Below are 14,707 nucleotides of genomic sequence, written 5' to 3' on the forward strand. Positions count from 1 at the left end.
GACGCATTGAATGAAGCACATGGCGGAATCGCTGGAGGATACTTTAGCGAGGACACAACAGCCCGAAAGGTGCTACAATCCCAGCTATGGTGGCCCACCCTCTTCCGCGATGCAGCTAAATTTGTAAAGCACTGCGATGAGTGCCAAAGGACCAAAGTGCCTATGCGAAAGGACAAGATGGAGTTGACCCCTGTCATAGCCCGACAACCCTTTGAAAAATGGGGCATCGATTTTATTGGACCTATCAATCCTGCAACACAATATTCCCAAGCTCGATACATCATAGTGGCGACCGACTATCTAATGAAATGGGTAGAGGCACGAGCCACGAGGAAGAATGATGCTAGGACCACCGCCAAGTTCTTGTGGGAGCAGGTCATTTCACGGTTTGGCTATCCAATCGAACTTGTAAGCGACCAAGGCACACACTTCATTAATGAAGTGATTGCCCACTTGCTCTCTACCTTCCTAATAATTCATCGGAAGTCCTCTCCCTATTACCCTTAGGCTAATGGCCAAGACGAATCCACAAACAAAATCTTAGTCAACGTGCTTACAAAAGTAGTGTCTACTTCAAGAAGTGACTGGGACAACAAGTTAATGGCGACCTTGTGGGCCTATCGCATAGCTTATAAAACGGCTATGGGACAAACGCCTTTTAGGCTAATGTACGGAACTGAAGCCATTTTACCCTTAGAATTCTTCATCCCTAGCTTGAGGCTAGCAATCCAGGAGCGTTGGGAGGGAAGAGAGACTTGGACCAACCGCTTGGTGGAGCTAGAGCGCTTAACAGAGACCCGACTCCTCACCACTCACTCTTTGATTTGTGAAAAGGCTCGACGAAAGATGTGGTTTGACAAGCATGTCAAGCAGCGAGACTTCGGACAAGGGGACCTTGTTCTGCTATACTCGGTAAAAGGACATAAACAGAAGATGAAGTTTCGGGGGCTAGGGCCTTTCAGAGTACGCATGATTGGTAGGACCGGGAATGTCGAGTTGGAGACACTTGACAGTGAAGGAATAGGCCTTTTTAACGGCAGCTACATTAAGAAGTACTATCCTCCTTCCCATCCATTACATGAGCCACCCATGCTAGAACCCCCACTGAACGTCCGCATGGCTACTGTAACTGACCTTATAGATCAGGACGAAGAAGCAGTGGCACCGGCGTACTTACAGATCACAGTCGCAGCAGGAGCGGTGTATTCTTTCGAAGCCTTGATTGATGAAGGTGCCGACTACAACATCTTGACGCATGACCATTGGACACACATTGGTCAACCGAAACTACAGCCCACTAACGCTAAACTCACCCTGTTTGGGGGTACCGCTTATTCACTCCTAGGGAAGTGCAAGGTGGTCGTTTCCATCGAGTCTGAAAGTCTACCTGCCTTCTTCCATGTGTTACCTGACACTAAAGGAGCCGGTACTGTGTCACTATTGGGTCGCACTTTCAAGAAGCAAACAAACTGTAATGTGGATTACAACCTAAACTGCATACATCTTGCTATCGGCAATGTGCATATAGTGACGACCTTCAACAAGGGCTGTCTGAATTCCCCCACATTTACGAAGCCACCGGTAGAAACCCCTATGACCACACTTCAGCCCGCGTCTGAACAAAAGGAAACTACGGCCTCATCCTGCGCTCTCGACCCCAAGCCCAAATCCACCAAGAGCGCTCACAAGGCCAAAGAGTCCAAGTTTCTATGGGTGCCAAAACGGCAAAAACCACATTCGGGTAGACCACCCAAGTATGATCCTAAACATCAAAATTATCAACCGTCCCGACCTAAGAGGCAGTCTAGGTGCTATCGCCGTAGACACACAACCACGCCGTGCTGGATTCCCAAAGATCTCGATTTGGGTGTCTAAAAATGGCCAGCTAAGAAGCTCATCTATAAGCAATCTCACCCTAATGAGGGAGGCTTGCACAAGTGGTGCCCAGAACATAGTCAGCAGGCCATGGCCAGCTGTGGCTAGCAAGTCTCAACTCATCTATCAACCAAAGCAAATGCCACATGCCTTAAACCTACCTAATCTAGAGAACTTAAAAACCACTATGATTGCTCACTCAGAACCTAGCACAACCCCCATGCCCCCGGAGCTTCCTACAGCACCTCAACGTGCTTCAGAGTGCAAGGCCCAACCCGTGACACCGATGAGGGAGTCACCACTATCCAGTCCAGTTGCACCACCCCCACCAGCGGGTCTTAAACCTTCATACGCAATACGACCTTTCCTCTCCTTGGCTAAGGACCTTGCCGCAACTTCTGGGGATGACTTAATAACCTACATTAAAATGTTGGACGAAACTTTCACTACATTTGCTAGAAGTTATGAGAGGCTAGACCTAGGTCTTCTTGACAAAATGCTTGCTTCGGATGTTCGTGCATTACTATGCACTTGGGAGGAATACGAACTTATGACCACTAAATTTCCCAAAATTGTTGCCGAACTGATAGCAAACGACGAAATCTCAAAGGATCAAGCTGCCCTCAGAAGACTTATCACTTCGTATCATAAGCCTCCTCGTTCTCCTCTTGAACAGGAGTTGCAAGAGCTCACGTAGATGGCAAGCTCGCCTTCCACGTTCTTGCAGCAGTGGTTTATGCTAATGATCCAATGGGAGAAAAGAGGTTGTCAAATAATGACCAATGCTAAGCAACGCAGGGCAGTTAAAACCATTGAATATGACCCCACTTATGTGGCACCTATCTCGTTTAGAGTCTTGGCCATCACCCGTAATCAGCATTTGGACGACCATGTGCTCGCCCACCCCTACATTGACCAATTCCTCACCGCAGAGGAATTACATGTTGCCAATCGCCTCAATAATAGAGATCTCATCCACGATGACTTGACCTACATTTCCCAAGTCTCCATCCAACCATCTACTCTTGATTGTCATGCCTAACTCAAATACAATCCAAGCTTCTATGATTGGTTATTGGCTAGGTAAGTCAACCCACGTGAAATAGCGCTTACCTCGTCCTTCCTGTGCTAATCCTAGGAAGGATTCCTTGAAAGATCCCCAACGGAAGGGGGAGCAATGTGAGCAAGAGCAGAGCAAAAATGAAAGTTATTCTATCTAGCTAGCAGATTGTTATAATTAAGTTTCTATGGAAGAATATTGCAAAGGAAAACAATAGCAATGGTCAAGCCTCTAAGCAAGTATACCCATTTTGGACACATACATTTTTCTCTCAAACTGAGTTTTGATTAGAAATAAGTCGATTGTTAGGCATTAATGTTGGCATGGTGTGTTGACAGGTCACCACCATGGCAGGACAAGACAAATGGGGCAAACTCCCATTCTCTGAAGAAGATATGACCAAATTCAGCATCAGCATCGAGACACGAGGATTCAGTCAGTTCACTTTCAAGCACACACTGAATCTGGACGAGGCCATCCTGGAGGAACCTGCGATCAAAGACTTGGTGGACAGATGCCACCTCCACAAGTATGTGGAAAAGGTGGGGCAGGCCGTGGATTACAGCATGTGTGCGGATTTCCTGAGGAACTTTGACAAGAGCAGGAACTGTGGCACTATCACAGTAAGGACAGGGGAGCAGGAAAGAAGAATCGAAGTGCCCCTCAATGCAACAATCATAGAAAAGGCCCTAGGGCTCGTGCCCAAGAAAGAGAGACGGCCGAGACGAGATGTTTACGCCATGCTGGGGGTAAAGAAAGAAGCGGTGCACATCGTGGATGGAATCAGCTTGGCGGACATCCAGGACCCAGCAGTGAAATTACAAGTGAAGATGATCCATACCCTCTTCTTGGGCCAACGGTACAATGCATTGATGAACAGGATCGGGGTCCCGCTGTTGGAAAGCATAGCAGCAGGAGTCCCTGAAGAGATAGATTGGAATGGGTTCGTACAGAAAACCATTCAAAGTTCAGCTGCCCTCCTCACCCCGGCAAAGCACTAGCAGGAGGAGAATCCCCTGCCTCAACCGCGCGCTCCGCAAGGAAGAAACCTGCGTCAAAGGCAGCTACAATAAGATATGGGGGTATCCTGACAGCCATCATAGACGAAGCAATAAAGGATGAGGGCATCATGGATGAGGAAGCTGCGCATCAAAGCCCACCTCACCACGAAGGAGGAGAATCAAGCAAAAGAACAATAAGTGACCAAGGAGAGCAGGAGGTGTCGCCTACACGAGCGAGCAAACCCGAAGAACAAAACAAGAGTGACAGGAGACAGAAGGAGAAGAAAGAGAAATTAAGTAAGGAAGAACGGGCTGACATCAAAAGGGCTCAAAGAGAGTCTCGAAGAGCTGAGGAAGAAAGAAGGAGGAAAGAGGAGGAGGAGCTTGCAAGGATAAGAGAGGAGTCGAAGAAGGCAGAAGAGGACAAGAAAAGAAGGGCGAGAGAAGAAGCCGAAGAGCAGCATCTGAAGGAACTGGCCGAATTGGCAGAAGCTACACGAAGATCTGTGGAAGAGACACATAGGAGCGGAGAACTCGAACCCGTAAGCCCCCGCCGTAAAGCCGAAGCTAGTGCAAGTGTGGAAGCAGCTCCAGTGGTCGTAGGCAAGGGCAAGTCCCTCCTACATCCACTTCCTTCCTCCTTTGTGCCGACAACGACTGAAACTATGACTGTAACCACTGCACAACCCACACTTCCCCTCAACACGGCATAGCTCATGACCATGGTGCAGATGCTAGTGAGCAAGGTGGTCGAAATCGTGCCTGAAACTAGATTGAAAAGGCCCACCGCCGCAGATGTAGAGTCACGGCAAGACCCTAAATGACAAAGGCTGGAGGCATCGACCACCATGCCCCATACTCCCATGCCTGCCGACACTGACTATGATGCATATGTGGCTGAGCTACTGACACAACAGGACAAGGAAAAAAAAGAGAAGAAAGTGACCTTGCTGGAGCTAGAGAAAGAAAAGGAGACGTCAGCGGCCCTCAGGCTAGAAGTCTCAAGTCAGGAAGCCGACAGACGGAGACAAATAAAGGCCCTGTAGGACCAGCTAGCAGAAAAAACGAAGGAAGCCCAAAACAATAAAAGTCCCCCTTAGACAAAGGCTGGAGGACGAGAAGCAGAGCCTGGTGGCGGAACAAAGGAACCTAAAGTTACTGATGCAGCAATACAATGATCTACAGTAAAGGGTCGCCCAAGTGGAAATGCTCTACCAGGGGGTTTAGGAAGGCGAAGCTACTGTTCCACAAGAACATGCCACGGAGCCCCAGTTGTGGTGGGAGCTAGAAGAACAGAACAGGTTAATAAGCGAAATCGAATTCCTGAAGAGTGAAGGGCCAAGAGTCTCAGCAGCTGAAGCAAAACGGTTATAGGATGAAGTGCAAAGATTGCAAGATGCACTGGAGACCTCCCAGGAAGACGTGGAAGCCCTCATGGCCATGCCTTTCAATCAAAAAAGGCTATTCCTTGCTGAAATCCAAAGCCAAGAGCAGCTGGTGCAGGAAAAATCAGAAATCCTGGCCGAGGTGCACCAAAGGCTCAGTATTGTCAATCAAGCCAGAGGGATTACTAAAGAACAGCTAGCTCAGAAATTAAGAGAAAGAAACCAGTTATGGTTTTTATCAAATGAGCAGCAACAGGTAGTAACCACCCTGGCGAGCCAACTGGAGGAACAAAGGAAAAGGATGGAGGAGAGAGCCATGGAGTGGAAAAGGAAAAACTTTGACAGGGTAAGAGACTTAACCGAACGCCTGGCGGTGGCAGAATGTGAAAGAATGCTTGTCGAAGCTAGGGTTGAGGCTACAGAAATAACCACTAAGACCCAGCGGCAAGCCTTTCTCAACACGGTGCTCCACGTGACGCAAGCTGAGGGCGATGATCTAGTGGAAAAGGTAAAAAGAAAGTTGGAGCTAACCACCCGAGCTCTAAGATACGGTCTTCAAGAGTGGGAGCTTCCAACAAGTACAAGAATCACCAAAGAGCAACAATTCTACTACCTACGCTGTACGGGCCTTTCCACTGTTGAGCTCAAGGAGTTAGGTTTTCAAGAGCAGGAGCAGCCACCACCACCACCACCAGTCATTCCCCCTGTGGTTGAGCGAAATGTCGAAGAGGATCCGGATTTCGAGCAAGATGATGACGAAGATCCACAAAGGATGCCAAGTCCGCCCCAACCCGAGATCCCACAAGAGGAACCTACAAATGCCGATCTACCTGAACACATAGTTGCAGCAAGGAGAAGGAGACAAGAGTTAGCTGAGGAGGCCCAACGCTGAGCACGCACACTTCCACGACAACTCCCTGAGGAGCCCATGCCACTGAGGAATGATACACATCCTATAGACTGGCCCCAGGAGTTGGCCATCTGGTGTCAGCAAGAGTTACATAAGAGGCCGTTCGAGCTTTCATTTTCTTTCCCACGCTCTCTGGACCTGGCCTTGCCTCTAGGAGTCGTAGCCAAGATCAAAGATCTGGCTAACGAACTTGCAAACAGATGGATGGAAGAAAGGAGCATGATAATGACTAGGTGGCGACAAGACCACAAGAGTACTGGAAAGACAAGGTCAATCCGGTTCCCAAAACTGTCCAAGGCTACAAGGCACAGCCGAAATGGCGAAGGAGGATTTGGGACACCAATTTTGATTCCTGGACCGCATTTTGTTGTTCACTCCCCGAAGAGCGTAACGATCCCATATACATGCCCTACCCCCGTAGGCATGGAGTAGACTATGATATAGATTTACATGGGGATTATGACTTTCCGAGAATATATAATGTAAATGCTAGGAGCCCTGAGGAGTGCTTAGTGTTTAGGGTAGAAGATATACTTCCCTCCATAAATCGTTTTCTTGTAGACTTTTCTTCCTGCCCCGATCCGGCATTTTTGACCACTTGTAATTACCTCCGACTTATCAAATTCTTGCTACTCCAGAAACCCGCAGTAGAGGAAGCCCATCTCCCCCCACTCTTCTTTGATATTAACCTAGGAATAGATAGTAGAGCCATGACTAGGTTGATGATGCGGGCTGCTCTCCTCCCTGCCTTCTGCCTAGAGCTCTTAGAAAATATGAGTGACACCTGCTTTGCAAGGTGTAATCACCTCTTCTTGTCCAGCACTCCTCTGAGAGCTAAAGCTGGTATTAAAGAATACCTACAAAGTCATGCATTTTTATCACAATGCCTGTGACCACCCCGTGACTAAATAGATGCCATATACCTTGCCAAATGTACTCACTCCTATTCTCTTTTAAAAAAATTTAAAAAAAGAGCCAGACAAGAGCAAAACTGGCAAAGCTGAAAGATGAATTTACTACTAAACAGGTTGACAGGGAGGACACTTCACATGTGCTTGCAGTCTTTCTTCACTATTATTGTGCACCACACTCACTGTATCTAGAGTCCTGTCTAGCCCCTCCCCCACTTCACACTTAGGGCACATCAAGGGCAGGACTTTCAGACCTGTCACCCTAAGTTTTGCACTGCACCTCCAACGACGCACGAATTGGGTCCTCAAGAGTGGGACATTACCAAGGGCTTGCCCAAGGTTAGACCCATTTCCCAGTTCCACTGGCACAGGCACCATGCACTACACAGTGAGACAGACACACCCCCTAGGAAGTGCACAACTTTTCTTGCAAGTTATATTCGTGTCTCCAGAGCTGGCTGTTTGACTGAAGAAGATCGTCCACTACATCCTCCAATGGCAAGGAATTTTTCCATCAGTCGGACATAACTCCATTCCCACAACTCTAAAGCTTCACCGCAAAGGTCTAAAGGGATCCACACACTTTATGTTGCCAAAAATCCATCTCCTGATGGGCTGCCATGACTGAAAGAAAACCCCGGATGGATCTGCCATTGGCATAGATCCTGGAACCTCATCGTCCAACGATCCCTACCCAACGCCTCAAGATCTACGGATCTCTTATTAATTCCACAAGCCTGAAGACCTTCAACTCAAAACTGAAAACCTTCTACTCAAAGAAAAGGATCTCCAACCACAGGCACGGATTTTCAAGGCAAACAGCGTTTGGGGGGTTTTTCTAGAATAAGTCCCTCCAATACCATCCTCCTAAGGGATCGCTTATTGCTTCAAGCATTTCAGATACTCAAAGGACAACCGGCTACCTAACGGGATGCCACAACAATGTGAAAGATGCCTAGGATCTTCACGGAGTCTAATGCACGCCGGAATCTCTCCTGGTTATCGTCATCAAACCCCATCACTTCTCATTCACAAGCATCAGCGTCATCTACTCACCCGGTCCACCTCGCGGCAGCATCATCTATCCCACTACCTCCTACCACCGTGCCATGGGACTGGCACTTGGCTAGGAGGGGGGTAATGTTTATCGCAGCGCAGAGGAGCGGAAAATGGAAAAAAGAAAAGAAGGAAAAGGCGCCTTAACTGGCAACTAGATCCTTGAAAAAATTAAATGCACAGGCACGACCCTCAAGAAGTCTTACAGTCGCCCAAGGAGAGTAAAAGAATGAAAAGCACACCATTAAGTGTGAAAACACTTCCAAAACCTTGTAAGACAATGCCAGGCTCACTCCTGTGCAAATTATATGCATTAGTTGGGGATAGGATAGACTAGAACGGTGGGAAATGAGAAATGGGCCTAGGCTAATGGCCGGCCATGTAAAAAAGGGGGATGACCGCCCATGAAAAATAGGGCATGTATATAAAGTTGAAAAGTGAATGGGAAGCTCATTCTTGTGTGTGGCCAAAGCTTCTTCTTCTTCTTCTCTTATTTCTTGCCTTCTTGCTTGTGCTTGAGAGAGGGATTGAGAGAGTGTGAGGAAGTGAGGGAGTGATTGTGTGAGAGTGAGGGATCTTGGAGAAGAAGCTCTCCATCTTCTCTCTTCACCTTCTCCTCCTCTCTTCTCTTCTCTTGTCTCGCGCATAGCTATGGAGTTTGAAGCTCATGGGAGAGGGATTGAGGTTGCTTGAGCTTGCCTCAAGGATCGTGGAGCTATCAGTGTGCAAGAAAGAGGAGGGTACTCGATCGAGCATCAAGGTAAGCTCACTACACCCGTAATGTAGGCATTGCGCGTCGGCTATGTGAGAGGTAGCCATGGCCGCTCGGTTCGAAACACTTGAGCAATAAGTGGTCCGTAGGTCTCGGGGTAGAGCTTGAAGCTCCTCTCCAACAGTCCTACCAAATTATCCCCAAAAATGCCAAATGTATGAAACGTGATAGGTGCTAGGTTTCTCTTGTCCATGTGAGACCTCCTCACGTTTCATACAACTGAGGCCTGCACTGTTTCTATTGTGACGTGGGTGTAGGGTTTCTCTTGTCCATTTAATCCATCCTTGCATTTAATTCGTTTAACTTCATGCAGGTTATAAAACTTTTAATATGCTCTATGACGTTTAACTTCAAGCTTCAAGTAAATAAATAACTGAGTCGAACAATGAAACTTCAAATATGAATTCCTTGAAATATAAATTTTGCTTAGTGAGATGGGAAATGTTACTAGAAGGTACTAGGTGAAGATACCTCGTAAAATAGATGTGTTGAATGTTTGTTTTAACATCAAATCCAAAAATTGGATACATCATATTGTTCTTTGAATGTTATAGCAAGAATATGCACATGTGAAACGCGATGGATGTAAGGTTTCTCTTGTCCATGTGAGGCCTCCTTGCGTTTCATGCGACTAAGCCCTACCATGTTTCTAATGTGACATATGAAACGCGATGGGTGTTACGTTGTTTTTTCTGAGTTAGGCCTCCTCGCATTTCATACAACTTGAACCGGCATTGTTTTATCTTTTGTCGTATGAAATGTGATATGGTGTTAAGTTCCCTGGTCTTAAAGGCCTCTTCGCATTTCATACGTCTTGTGCATTGTTTTATTGAAATTCAATTTAGATTGTGATTAGTGTTTGCTTGCTGCTTCGTGATTGTAGATAAATCGATATGAGAAATTTGGATATATTTCCTAATTTTTTTGTATTATTTGTTTTTTTGGATGTTTCAGATGGCTAAAACCAAGGCCACTGCAAGGAAGCAGAAAGTTGATCATAGAGCTCTTACTTCAAAGATCCATTAGTCCTCCAAGCCTTCCAAACTTTCAAGGAAATCAAAGGCAAGAAGAAGGTTCTCACAACATGTGAGGTGCCTTAAGGATATTAGAAGTGCAATAAAGGCTCTGAATAATGCAATTTGAAAGTTGTCTTTTCAGAGGCTTGTCAGAGAAATCTATAACAAGCATAGTCTACATAGTTTTAAATGGACTAGAGTAGGTCTCAACTGTATTCAGGAAGCTACATAGGATTTTTTTTATTGAGTTTTTCCAAGATTCTTATATTTGTGCTACTCATGCACATAGGCTTACGCTTATGGATAAAGACATGATAATTCTCATGAGATTGAGATACATGTTTTCAAAGGTCCTTGAGCCAGTCCCTCTTCCTGATGTGAAGGCTTTCGATATTTTAAATGTGCTTCCATATAGAAAGAATAAAAATGATATTGGTTTGAAGGTTGAAGATGTTACGCATGAAAAGGACACAAGATAGCATGAGAAAGAGGAAAAGGCCACAGTAGAGCAGGGAGATAAATGGAGGGAGTATAAAAGAAAGAAGGAAGGAGAAAATGAAGCAGAACAACTCCCATCTTTTGAAGAGGAGTTATCTACCATTCTTGAAAGTGATGACCCTAAGGGCTTCAATGTTTCTTACTTTTTATCTAGTGATATTAACAAGAGATCTGATATGGTATTTTTGGACTCTGATTGTGTTTGGATTCTCCATAATAAAGTGAGAGAAGTAAATGACTTGATTCTTCTTGCTGGGATGAGGTATAGTTTACCAAAATTTGTTTTTACTCACCACATTTTTCTAGCAATAGACTTCAATGTTTATGCTTACTATCTCCATTCCTTTGCTAGGTGTGTAATGCATGAGCTCCCCTTCAATATACAACAAAAGATTAAGGTTCTTTATCCATCCATCTCATACTATATGAGGAGTGTGCTTGATGCAAGTGCTTTTGACCATTGGTTCAATTCAATTGACTTTGAATCTTTTGAGCTTCTTCTGATTCCATACAATGAAAAGTAAGTAATTTGATATTTTTTTAGATTTTATGAGATCTTGTTTTGCTAGACTTTTGAAATATTTTTGTTTTCAATTCTCATTGGAGCCTAATTGGAATAGACCTTGTGGAGAGGCAATGTTTCTTCATCAATTCTATAAAAGGAAGCCATGGAAATCCCAAGTTGTAAATTATATAATCTAGGGTCTCCTTGATATTTTGATATTTTTGTTGCAAGTAATCTAAACATTTTGATCTTTCTTTTATAATAACTCTAGATTTTATTACCTTTTTGATATAGAGTTTGCAAAAGATTGATTGAAGTGCTAGAGAAAAGGCCTCCCATGCCTTCTGACTTACTTGCAACAATGCAATATAGACAAGTTGCGGTAAGTTCTTCATTAATATGGTTGGAACATACTAAGAAAAATTATTCTAAAAACTACCATAAACAAGTTTCATAGTTTTACTTTATATTGTTGATTGCAGTGTCCTCATCGGGATGATAGTTACTCTTGTGGCTGGAGAGTAATTGTAAATGCCAGAAGATTGGTTTAGTTTATTTATCTCAATGATGATAAAGTTATAAAGGTAATGTGAAACATACTAAACTTTAAGATAGAGTTTTATTGCAAAATAGTCCACTGTAAAAAATAACAATGAACTAAAAATATTTTATTATAAATGTATGACAGTCTACAAGGGATTACTATACAAGTGAGCACGTTTGGTATATAAGAGCAAATCTCTTAAAGTACATAATGGTCAATTGTATATAACTGACAAGAATGGACAATAGTGGAGGCTTAGACATTGAAGGAGAGGAGGTGCATGTAACTACAATAGGTGAAGCTATGCCTTCAACAACCAAAGTATCAAAGATAGGCAAAAGGACTCCTAGAAAGGATGTCCCTTCTCCTAAGAAAAGTTCTCAAAAAAAATACCTTTTCCTCAGATTGTAAGCCCTTGTGTATAAGTCATGCAGATGGCTGACAAAAATTTGTACATGTATTTTATATTGATAGTAAAGAGATCTTTTCTTTAATATCCTTGCATTGTATATTCTTCTCTCTCCTAGTTGATATCTGTTTAAAAAAATATGTTACAAATGTTTATTAATCAAGAAGTGAAATCAAATATATACCTAAGTGGATATAATAGAAAATAAAAACTTACTCATTTGTTATTAAGTTGGAATACAAATGAGTATAGTCATTCAATATCTTCATTCTGTAAATCCATCCTCACCCGATGTAGCGTACATGATGATCTAACCTTTAGGATTGCAATAATGTCCTCATTATACCAAACATCAAGATCCATTATAGGATCTTTGCTAAAATTATCAAGATTTTGGTCTAAAGCGACCAGACAACCACCAACATAATGTCATCTACTATAATAAAAGCTAAGGATGAAATTTTGAGTAGCAATCATATATTTACAAGCTATAGAGTCTTGATTTATCTTACATATAATTTTCCCTTCTATCCTAGTGTCCCATCCCTCATCAACAAATTGTATAACATGATCATATGTTAGTCTCTTCACTAAAAGCATAGCCTTTGATTTTCTTATCTCAGCATTAGAAAAGAAGCCAACAAATATATTAATATGCATGAACAAAGTAACTTTGCTTAGCCTATTTGAGATACTAGGTTTTAATGCTCTCTGTATCTCAAAAAATATTTTACATCTATAGCCCTCACTAGTAGTTGGACTTGGCAAAAACCCACTCAAAGCTTGAAAAATCTAGCAAAGGAAGGGGGGATATTGATCCCCATTGCCTACATTGCATGGGGACAATATAAGAATGGTCATAGAAGAATATTCCATTCTCTACAAGCTCTGTCTTCTTTCTACCTTTGTACATCTCTTCTCCAATCAAGCCATGCATCACATCAATCACATCAACAATAGACTTATCAACCGGTTGCCATTCCTCAAGATTAGAGGGATAGACATCTACAAGACAAATGAACAAATGTTATAATGGAAAACCTTAAACCAAGTTCAAGAAAAGAAAGACTTTAAGAATCAAATCCTTACAATTTGGTTTATGCATTGGAAGATTTGAATGTCTAGGTTCTAAATATAGCTCTCTATGCATAAATACATGTTGCACCATAACCTCTTTTATGCTGTTCTTATTTACTCCAAGCTTGAAATCTTGGATTCTACCCTTCCAAGCAGAGATGAACGAGTTCTCATATCTTCGCCTTTTCCCACATTTGCATGTTGCATAGTGATCCAACTGCCTTTGCTAATGATTGTAGAAATCCATCTTCCATCTTCGCCTTTTCCCACATTTGCATGTTGCATAGTGATCCAACTGCCTTTGCTAATGATTGTAGAAATCCATCTTCCATCTTTTTGGAATGTGTTAAACACTGATATGGATGTGATCTGGAAGCTTGGACGCCTTGTTGAAGGTCGAATTTCTGTATCCATAGCACACAGACAAAGAGAGAGAGAAAGAGACAAGACTAGGCTACCACAAAAGAGGGAAAAACACGAGAGGGACAAAAGAAAGGAGGGGAAAAAAATGTGCCAAGATTTTTACTAATTTGAATTTAGAGTAGACCTGTCATTATCATTAATTCAGACATATCCTTAAATAAAACACGAGAGGGACAAAAGAAAGGAGGGAAAAAAATCTGCCAAGATTTTTACTAATTTGAATTTAGAGTAGACCTGTCATTATCATTAATTCAGTCATATTCTTAAATAAAAGAGGCCAGGGTTGTATATAAAAAATGCAAAGAATGTCATAATCACAAATGTAAGAGGCTAAAAATAGATATTGATAATACAAATTCGTAATATTATTATATATGTATCTTTTTGCAAAATAATTTTTTGTCTTTTTGAAAATAGAAGTTTTGTTACGGAGGCTTTGCTGCTATTGGACTAGAGCGCTCTCTTTCTCTCCTAAAAGGCATTTTCAAGACCTCAAAACTCCCCTAATGCCTCTCCTCTTACTTAAAAAGAAAATGGATAACTTGAGAGAGAGAGAGAGAGAGAGAGAGAGAGAGACCTACAAGATTTCAAGCTTAACCTCCAGCTTGTCATGTAGCCAAACATATTTCAATGAACTCTCAATCAAAATGCTTGTCAATATCACTAAGCTTAGATAAGCTTAGGTTAGTTGACATCTCCCATTACAATGATGTTGTGCATCTTCTACTAGTACAGCAATGATGTTGGCATCTCCCATTACAATGATGTCGATGTGCATCTTCTACTAGTACTGCTAAAGAGGGAAATCATGAGTGAACACAATTATATGCATTGCTAAGCTAGGAAGAATAGAGGAGCTCTCATTAGTTTGCATGAGTGTTGGCTACATAAACACTCAAACCCCTCACGTCAGTGAACCTGAAGCAGGAAGAAAGTAGGTATTCAACATGATGAAAGAGAGGGAGAGAGAAGAAAGAAGAATGGAAGAGCATGAATACAAAAGAAGATAGAAGACAAAGTAAGAAGTTAAGGTGAAAGAAAAAAGAAGAGAGAGAAGAAAGAAAGGTCCTCTAAAAGAAGATGAAGGTGAAGAAAGAGAGAAGAGGGAGCAGAAAGAAGTCGTTTTTTTCTTGAATTGTGGGCAACTATTTCTTTTTTAATTTTCATTTGTAACTTTATCTTCCAATATTCAATTGAGAGGTTCAGGGAAAAACTAGTCGTTCCAAGTTAAGTTGGGTAAACATTTGAATAGTAGATAGTAAAGT

Source organism: Lygodium microphyllum, chromosome 17, assembly GCF_053477565.2.
Source record: "Lygodium microphyllum isolate KBCC chromosome 17, Lygodium_microphyllum_v1.1.10, whole genome shotgun sequence".
NCBI classification, from domain to species: domain Eukaryota; kingdom Viridiplantae; phylum Streptophyta; class Polypodiopsida; order Schizaeales; family Lygodiaceae; genus Lygodium; species Lygodium microphyllum.